The 8,889-nt window shown below is 48.8% G+C and overlaps 1 long non-coding RNA gene across 1 annotated transcript in view; it reads left to right on the top strand.

Annotated features, from left to right (window-relative positions):
- Positions 1–8,260, top strand: part of LOC132825990 (uncharacterized) — a 14,649-nt gene extending 6,389 nt beyond the window's left edge. Inside the window, exons 3-4 of the long non-coding RNA XR_009645842.1 lie at positions 1,745–1,960; positions 8,194–8,260. This is a non-coding gene — a long non-coding RNA (uncharacterized LOC132825990). The remainder of the gene's footprint in view (positions 1–1,744; positions 1,961–8,193) is intronic.
- The last annotated feature ends 629 nt before the right edge of the window (positions 8,261–8,889 follow it).

Genomic DNA, 8,889 nt, shown 5'->3' with positions numbered 1-8,889 from the left:
CCCCCTCCCCTCCCTGGCTCCTTCTCTCTCACCCTCCCTTCCCTCTCTCTCCGTCTCGCCCTCCCCGCCTTTCCTCCCCTCCCTTGCCATCCCTTCTCGCGTTCCCCTCTCTCGCCCTTACCCCTTGCCCTCCACTATCTTGCCCTCACCCTCTCTTGCCCTTCCCCTCCCTCTCTCCCTCTCCTCTCTCGCCCTACCCTCTCTCACCCTATCTCTCACTTTCCCCCCTCTTCTCCCTGCTCCTTCACTCTCTGTCCACTTTCTCTCACTCTCAACTGCCCTCAATCGGTGTCTCTCTCTCTGCCCACGTCCTTCCGTTTCTCTCTGACTGAATCTATCTCCCTCCTGTCCCTCCCTCCCTCTCTCTCAGACACACTCTTTCTCCCTGCTCCTTCCCTCTCCGTCTGACCCCGAGACTGGAGGTGGGGTGTGGTTGGTCGTGAGGCTGCGTGTAGTGGGGGGTGGGGTGGGGGGTGAGATGGGGTAGAGATGGAACTGCTGGAGGGAGGCAGAGACGGGCAGGACAGAGAGAGTGACGGTGAGTGGAAAGTGAAGAGTGGAGGCAGGTGGAGAAACCGGGGTTGGGGCGGTTGGTGTGAGACGGAGAACGAGGGAGAGTGAAAGGGGGAGGTTGTGAGAAAGAATGAGTGTGCAGGGAGAGAGAGGGAGAAATGTGGAGTAAGAGTGGGGGAGATGAAATGTGGACGCCAGGTTGGAAAGGGGGTGGGGAGGGGGACAGAGGGAGTTAAACCCAGCTCCTGAGCTCAGGACGCGGTCCCCTCCCCTTCCCTGAGGACCAGGACTCGGGGCTGAGTCTGTCTCTCTCCAGCTCAGCTTCTCCAACACAAAGACACACAACAACATCGGTCACTCTGCTGCTCGGCATGCTTTAATCCACATTTTTATTGGTTACAAATGGAAGTGATGGATACAGTCAGTGGGATGGTGCCTTTTCTCACTGGCCCCTGAGTTGTGAGAAACATTGAAATGTTTCCCTGTAACCCCCCTGTGGGATAAGGATGGACAAACCAGCGCTCCCCTCAGTCTGTTACCATAGCGACAGGCTGCTCCATCACTGAAACACTGAACTGAAATGAGAAAATCCCGGATGGTGTGATTAATGAGGGAATTTGATGGGTGGATGGATTTGGGTGAAGGGATATTTCAACACATTCTTCAGCTGCTGCTTGAACTTAGTCTGGGTCACGGCATAAATCGCGGTGTTTGTGCAGCAACTGAGGAGCTGCAGCATGAAGCCCAATTCCTGCACAAAGGGATGGAGATACACAGGGGTATCCACAATCCAATCCATCCGGTTCCATATAGAAAACAGCATTAACGTTGACCCAAACAGGATGAAATTGGCCGAGATCACAAACAGTAAAATGATGGATTTTTTTCGGTTTCTCATTTCAGTGTCAGACTGAGCGTCCCCATTTGTGTGAGCGCGGAGTCTCCTGCGGGCTCTGCTGGTCACTAAAATGTGTCTGACGGTGAGAACATTGAGCAGCAGAATCAGGAGAAATGGGACACACGGGGTTAGAATGTGGTGGAGGAACTTGATTGTGACCCAGACACTGGAGAATAGAACAGCGTCTGTTACATCACAAAACCAGGGACGGTTCATCAGCCGATACCGAGCCGTGAGCATAAAATACCAGAAAATGTTCTTTAAACAGCTCAGCACAGTCACTGCTCCCAGAACCACAGCCGCCGTTTTCTCACTGCAATATTTACTTTTCAGCTTCTGGCAACAAATGGCCACAAACCGATCAAAGGTGAAAGTGACGGTGAACCAGACAGAGCAGTCAGTGGCTGCATAAAGCAGGACGGCGTGGATATTACACACGGGGACGGAGTACACCAGGAAATAAAACTGTTCCTGATAAACAATGGGAATGTGTCTCAGGATCAGGTCGAGGATAATGACCAGGAGATCCGCCGCTGCCATGGCCCCCAGGTAATGTCTGACACATGGAGACAATCCACAATCTTTATAAAGCAGGACATAGATGGTCACTACGTTAACTGTGAGGAAGGAAAACAAACCCATTATCCATCAGCCTGGAGGCAAAGGGACCCGTTTGATCGGGGACCCAGTGAGATTTTCAAATGTGTCCCTGTATACAGGGATTTATTAAAATAATTGGAGCTGGAATCACAAATGGGAAGGATGGAATTACTGACAAAAATGTGACCCAAACCACAAGAAACCCTCCCTCCCCAAACACGCAGAGACACATGCATAAGGACAGATGGTTTCTAGAACATTCCCACACACTTGATCACTCGAGAGCAGGCACAGGTCACTCCTTCCCAGTTCCTAATACGGAGGGTGGGAGCGTTGCTGTCCTGAAGGATTCTCTCCCAGTTTCCTGAAGACAACCAGAGTTTGGGAATTTCTGCATTTTGGTCTAAATTGTGGTCGATCCTGTGTCGTGGAGAAATGTAAACGCAGGGAAAACGTATTCACCCCTTTAACTGCCTGAGGGGCGTTCGGAACAGTGTCTCCTTCTCCCTGGAACGGGATCTCTTCCCTCGGGATCTTATCGTCTGTTCAATTCACTGACGTCCGGCCATTCACAAACAATGTCAGGGACAGAACGTTCCGGGGAATGTCCGTTATAGAATGTCAGAGACAGAACGTTCCGGGGAATGTCCGTTATAGAATGTCAGAGACAGAACGTTCCGGGGAATGTCAGTTATAGAATGTCAGGTAACCCCTTGACCTGTCCATCACCTTTCCCCCCTACCCAACCCACCAACATGATGTACTGTGCACAGGCTACATATCCATCCAGCACGGGGAGCTGCACGACCACATCATTGCATTATCGATAAACCTCAACCAGACAGTCTGACCAGCACAGAGACCTGTGCAGTGATCACCCGTGAATTAATCTGTAACCCAGGAGCAGTTACCCTCCCAGCATGTAGGACAGTGTACACCACCCAACTGCATTGATCTGTAACCCAGGAGAAGTTACGTCCCCAGCATGTAGGACTGTGTACCCCACCCCAGTGCTTTGATCTAAAACCCAGGAGCAGTTACCCTCCTAGTATGTAGGACTATGTACACCACCCCAGTGCATTGATCTGTAACCCAGGAGCAGTTACCCTCCCAGCATGTCGGACTGTGTACCCCACCGCAGTGCATTGATCTGTAACCCAGGAGCAGTTACCCTCCCAGCATGTAGGACTGTGTACCCCACCCCAATGCATTGATCTGTAACCCAGGAGCAGTTACCCTCACAGCATGTAGGACTGTGTACCCCACCCCAGTGCATTGATCTGTAACCCAGGAGCAGTTACCCTCCCAGCATGTAGGACTGTGTACCCCACCCCAATGCATTGCTCAGTAACACTGTGTTAGATCCCTGCCCAGTGTGGGGAAACTTTCAGCCCATGCTAGAAGTGACAGGACGTACAGCTCACACCCATTTCTAGCTGCATATCTCCATTGTGCCATGACAAGGGGCTGCTGTTGGTGTGAACATCACTGACATAGAGAGACAGAGATGGAGGGGGAATCAGTTTAAGTATCAACACATGGGAGGGGTTTGGGCTATAGATAGAGAGGGGGAGACTGAGAGGCAGTGTCATGGACAGATGTGTTCCCAGGTTTCAGAATGCTGAAACGTAGACACTTCGAGAGCCTCCTCTAACATCAGCCATCTTGCCAGGAAAGATGGGAAAAAGGGAGATCGGTGTGAGGTGAATTGATGGAGAGTTTTGGATGAGCATTTGTAAATGCGAATAGTTTCCACAGAATCTATGACTCAATGGGCTGATTCTAATAATAATTTGCCTCAGTGCCGTTTTCATTGAGTGTGACAGAGAGATTATCTGTGCGAGGCCAAGATAGATTCCTGGTGCTATCTTATCAGACTCAACTCGTTGACTACCCACACACACACCACACGCACACCCCCATCCCCCCACCATGGTGTCCCTCTCATTCAGTACCAGCCCGATTCTCCCACCCATCATGGCTGGAGGGACTCACAGTTGTCCTGGTGCCCCTGGAGATTCCGTGACCCCTGACACTGGTGTCATCTTTGAAAGGCCAATGGGCACACAGTTGAGCTTTCTCAGTTTGGAGCTGCCCTGTACAGTTTACCCCGAGCATCGCAGATAAGGGGCAATTACACCACGGTTTGTCGACAGGGGCACGGAGGTCCTGGTGGATGGACTAGTACAGAGGGGGACCATTCTCTTCCCAGAGGGGGCCACACCACCAGATCCACCGAGCATGGTCTGAGCTCCCCACCCAGCTCAGTGCAGTATCTGCGGTCTGAAGAAATGCCCAGCAATACAGGACAAGCATCAATAACCTTCCCCACTCCGTCAGGATAAGGGTCACCGTATTCTCTCTGCTCCCTCACACTCACTGTGTATCTGTTATAGCACCGACCCCCGAACAAGGCTCATGCTCCAACACTGTCACTGCCACATGCAGCACCTTCTCTCTCTCTCTGTCACCCCATCCACTTTAAACCACCCCCCACCACATCAATTACTCAACACTGTCGACAGACTCCCTCTGAAAACCTCACGATTAGCCATTATCCTCACCTGCACCAGCACTAACAGCAGGGCCACAGCCTCCCACCCTCACTCCCTCCCTTTCTCCCATTCCAGGAGAAACAGCCTGGAATAGGAACGAGAGGGCCAAGCCGGGTGGTGGAGTGCCCGATATCCGTTCCCTCACCCCCTCCCCCCCGACCATGTGGGAACGACCCTGGTACGAGCCGGAGAGGATCAGGACACCTCGTGTGGAGATTCTGAAACATCCACGTCCCACCGACCGAGTAAGCAGCAATGTTCAGTGAAGGGCAATTCTCACTTTAAACCCACTGGCAGCTCCATTTCCCCCCGGCACATCTTAGAAGCCGTGGCCCTGATGCCATCTCCCTTCTGTGTCGAGTTGGTACAAATGGAATCCCCACGGTCTCGGGGGACAGGAGGGTGGGCTCACATCACATCGTCACCATTACCTCCCAGGAAGGGAGCACGGAGACTCCCTCCTACACCTCCCCCTGTAAACAGCTCAGATACTGAAACTAATCTGTGATAGTTACTGCTCTCCCCACTTGTCCTGACATCTTCAACAATCTGTGCTCATATACACGCAGCGCTCTCTGTTCCTGCAGCCCCTTTATAATGGCACAGCCTGTTTTAAACTGTCTTTCTTTATCTTTCATCCCAAAGTGCATCACCTCACACTGCTCTGCATTGATCCCCGTCTACCAGTGTGTCACTGTCCTGTTAGAGTTCCACGCTGTCCTCCATAGACTTTACAATTTTGCAGGTTTGGTACCATTTACAAACATTGAGATTGTCATAGTGTCACAGTCCCCATGAAACAACTGAAATCCTGTCCCACACACAGGAGTGTGAGCAAGTGAAATACTGATATATTCCCATGGACAGAGTCGAATAATGACACACTGTCAATCGAGCAACAAAAATCCTGACATATACGAGACAGAGTAGATGAAATATTGACAACCCACAGAGCAAGAGAAATCCGGATAGGTTCCACTTATCTATATTCATCAGGGTATAATGTGATGAAGTTGAAAGTGTGTACTGTATCTTTAAGAGAGAGTGATTGCTGCTCTGAACTGGGAGCTTACAAGTACCTGAGATATGAGAGGATGGCAGACCCAGAAACAGTATATTGCTATAGAGCTGGAGTCGGGTAATAATCAGTTAAGAGATAGAGGGTCTCTTTCAGTTCACTTTCAGTGTTAAAAAAAATACATTGTTGTTTTTATTTCAACAGTGGAATTTGGGAGTTCTCTCTCACTCGCATTTTAACAGTTTACGAGGCGAATTGAGCATTTAATTATGTTTAGTTTAAATTACCAGATGAGATCTATGCTGTGTCCTAACAATTGCTGTGTGTGTATCTGTGTGACTCTGTGTGGGGCAGATCTGGCAGTTTCTGTGGTGCTGAAAGTGATGCAATGCCTCCCTCTGCTGGCCTCTCCACGCCACTGCACCGGCATTGGTAGAGGGTGAAAACCAACAGGGATTCATTCAGAGAGGGGGAGGGAGAGGGCAGCTGCTCACAGCACCATCCAAACTGATATCTTATCCATGTACTGATCTAAATGTCCTTTAAACGTTGTAACTGTCCCTGTTTTCACCACTTCCTCTGGAATTTCATTCCACACCCAAGCTACCTTCTGTCTAAAATAATTACCTCTCCTGACTTTTGTAAATCTTTTTTCCCCGCACCTTAAAATATCCCTCAGTTTTGAATCCCCAACTCTAGGGAAAAGACATCAGCCCTTCAGCTTATCTGTACCCCTCATCATTTTATAAACCTCTGCAAAGTTACCCCTCCATCTCATACTCTCCAGTGAAAAATGTCCCAGCCGATCCAGCCTCCCCTTATAGCTCAATCCCTCCATTTCCAGCAACATCCAGGTTAAACTCTTCTGAACCCTCTCCAGCTTAATAATATCACGTCAATGATATCAAAGTGAATAGTCAATGCATTTAAGAAGGGTAGTGGAGACCAAAACTAGAAGACATAGTTGTCAGGTAAGAGGGGAAAAATTTAAAAGTGACCATAGGGCAGCTTTTTCACCCAGAGGGTGGTGTGCCTATGGAATGAGCGTGCAGGATGCCCAGACTGGACACAGTATTCCGGGAGAGGTCTCACCAATATCCTGTAAAACCACAACATGACGCCCCAATTCTGATACTCAAAGGTCTGACCATTGAAGACAAGTGTGTTAAACACCTTCTTAATCACATTATCTATATGAGATGCAACTTTGAAAGAATTATACCTGATGGCCGAGGTCTCTGTTCTACAACACTGCCATAGACCCTACGTTGAATTGTATAAGTCCTACCCTTGTTGGATTTACCAAATCCAATACCTCTCATTAATCCAAACCAAAATCCATCTGCCACGCCTCTGTGAGTGAGTGATATTACCACCTCCTCACCTTCCCCGTTTAATTTTAAAATGCCAACCGTCTATAGGAGGCTTGCACACTCCGGCCTTGACCTTCACGAAGACCGTGAGCTTGGTTTGCCTTGTGTGGTTAGGGGGAGGAGGGACGGATTGCAGACACAGTCAGTGGGGAGGAGAGGCTGGGCAGTAATCAGCGGCCTGGTATCATTTAATGGTTTTAGACAGAGGGCAGACACACGTGAGAGTTGGATTATACTGATCGGTGTTTTGGGACCAGAAATTATGGTCTTTCTCCATGTCTAGTGTTCAGTAATAAATATCTATCTGAGACCCTTCACTGGGCAGAGTATGTCTGCAGGATTTCTTTCCCTAATATTGCAGACTACAGATAATAGCGATTAAAGATGTTCATAGTTAATTCCGATCTTGCACTTGTTTAACAAAACAGAGTGTTTTGTGTAGTTCAGTAATGGTCACCTGATTATAATAAATCCACACCGAGCTGAATGCTGCCCCTTAAAATGTGACCCAAAATCTGGGTATAGTAGTGTAGTGGGTAGTGTCCCTGTCTCTGAGCCATGGCTCTAGGTTTGATTCCAATTCCTGACATTGTTTGGTAGTGTTCCTAGCTCTGGACCAGAAGGTGTGGATTCATGTCCTGCCGGTTGCAGAGGTATGTCACAGCATGTCATAACAGGCTGATGGACAACCTCACAGGAGAATAATGTTACAGCTTTATGGGTATTGCTGAGTGGTGCTCGTGTCCCTACCTCCGGGTACAAAGGTCTAGGTGTAGATCCCACAGAAGTGTATCCTAATATATCTGAACAAACTGATGAAACAGGTTTTAGAATTGTGACTTGATGGAGAAAGAACAGGTGTCAGTGTTGAATGTCAGCATTTCGGCCCGGGATTATTGAAAGTACAGCCATTCATGTTGATTGAAGTCACATTTCACAGCAGTAAAGGTTTATAAAATCAGAACGGTCATGGATAGGGTTTGTAGTCAAGGTTTTTCCCCAGGTTAGGGGAATCCAAAACTAGAAGACATTGGTGAAAAGTGAGAGGGGAAAGATTTTGAAGAGGCCTAAGGGGCACCTTTTCACACAGAGGGTGGTGTGTGTGTGTATGGAATGAGCTGCCAGAGGAAGTGGTGGAGGCTGGTACAACTACATCATGTAAAAGGCATCTGGATGCAGACCTGCCGAGCTTTTCCAGCAATTTCTGTATTTGTTAAAACATTCATTTTAACACAGGTATCTGTGTTAGCTGTTTGGATACAGAATTGGCTGGCCAGCAGAAGACAGCGAGTGGTAGTGGAAGGAAAATATTCTGCCTGGAAGCCACGGTGATTGGTGTTCCACAGAGCTCTGTCCTTGGGCCTCTACGCTTTGTAATTTTTTTTAATGACTTGGATGAGGGGATTGAAGAATGAGTCAGCAAGTTTGCAGACTGTGTGGAGTTTGCACGTTCTCCCCGTGTCTGCGTGGGTTTCCTCCGGGTGCTCCGGTTTCCTCCCACATTCCAAAGATGTGCAGGTCAGGTGAATTGGCCATGCTAAATTGCCCCTAGTGTTAGGTAAGGGGTAAATGTAGGGGTATGGGTGGGTTGCGCTTCGCCGGGTCAGTGTGGACTTGTTGGGCCGAAGGGCCTGTTTCTACACTGTAAGTAATCTAAGTAATCTAATCTAATCTAATCAATGACACACAGGTTGGAGGTGTTGTTGACAGTTGGCTGTTGTAGGCTGCAGCGGGACATTGACAGGATGCAGAGATGGGCTGAGAGGTGGCAGATGGAGTTCAACCTGGATAAATGTGAAATGATGCATTTTGGAAGGTCGAATTTGAAAGCTGAGTACAGGATTAAGGATAGGATTCTTGGCAGTGTGAAGGAACAGAGAGATATTTGTGTTCAGGTACAGAGATCTCTTAAAATGTCCACCCAAGTGGACA

This window comes from Hemiscyllium ocellatum, chromosome 21, assembly GCF_020745735.1.
Source record: "Hemiscyllium ocellatum isolate sHemOce1 chromosome 21, sHemOce1.pat.X.cur, whole genome shotgun sequence".
Taxonomy (NCBI): Eukaryota; Metazoa; Chordata; class Chondrichthyes; order Orectolobiformes; family Hemiscylliidae; genus Hemiscyllium; species Hemiscyllium ocellatum.
The sequence above is the reverse complement of the archived record's forward strand: the minus strand, read 5'-3'. Positions and strand labels throughout refer to the sequence as shown.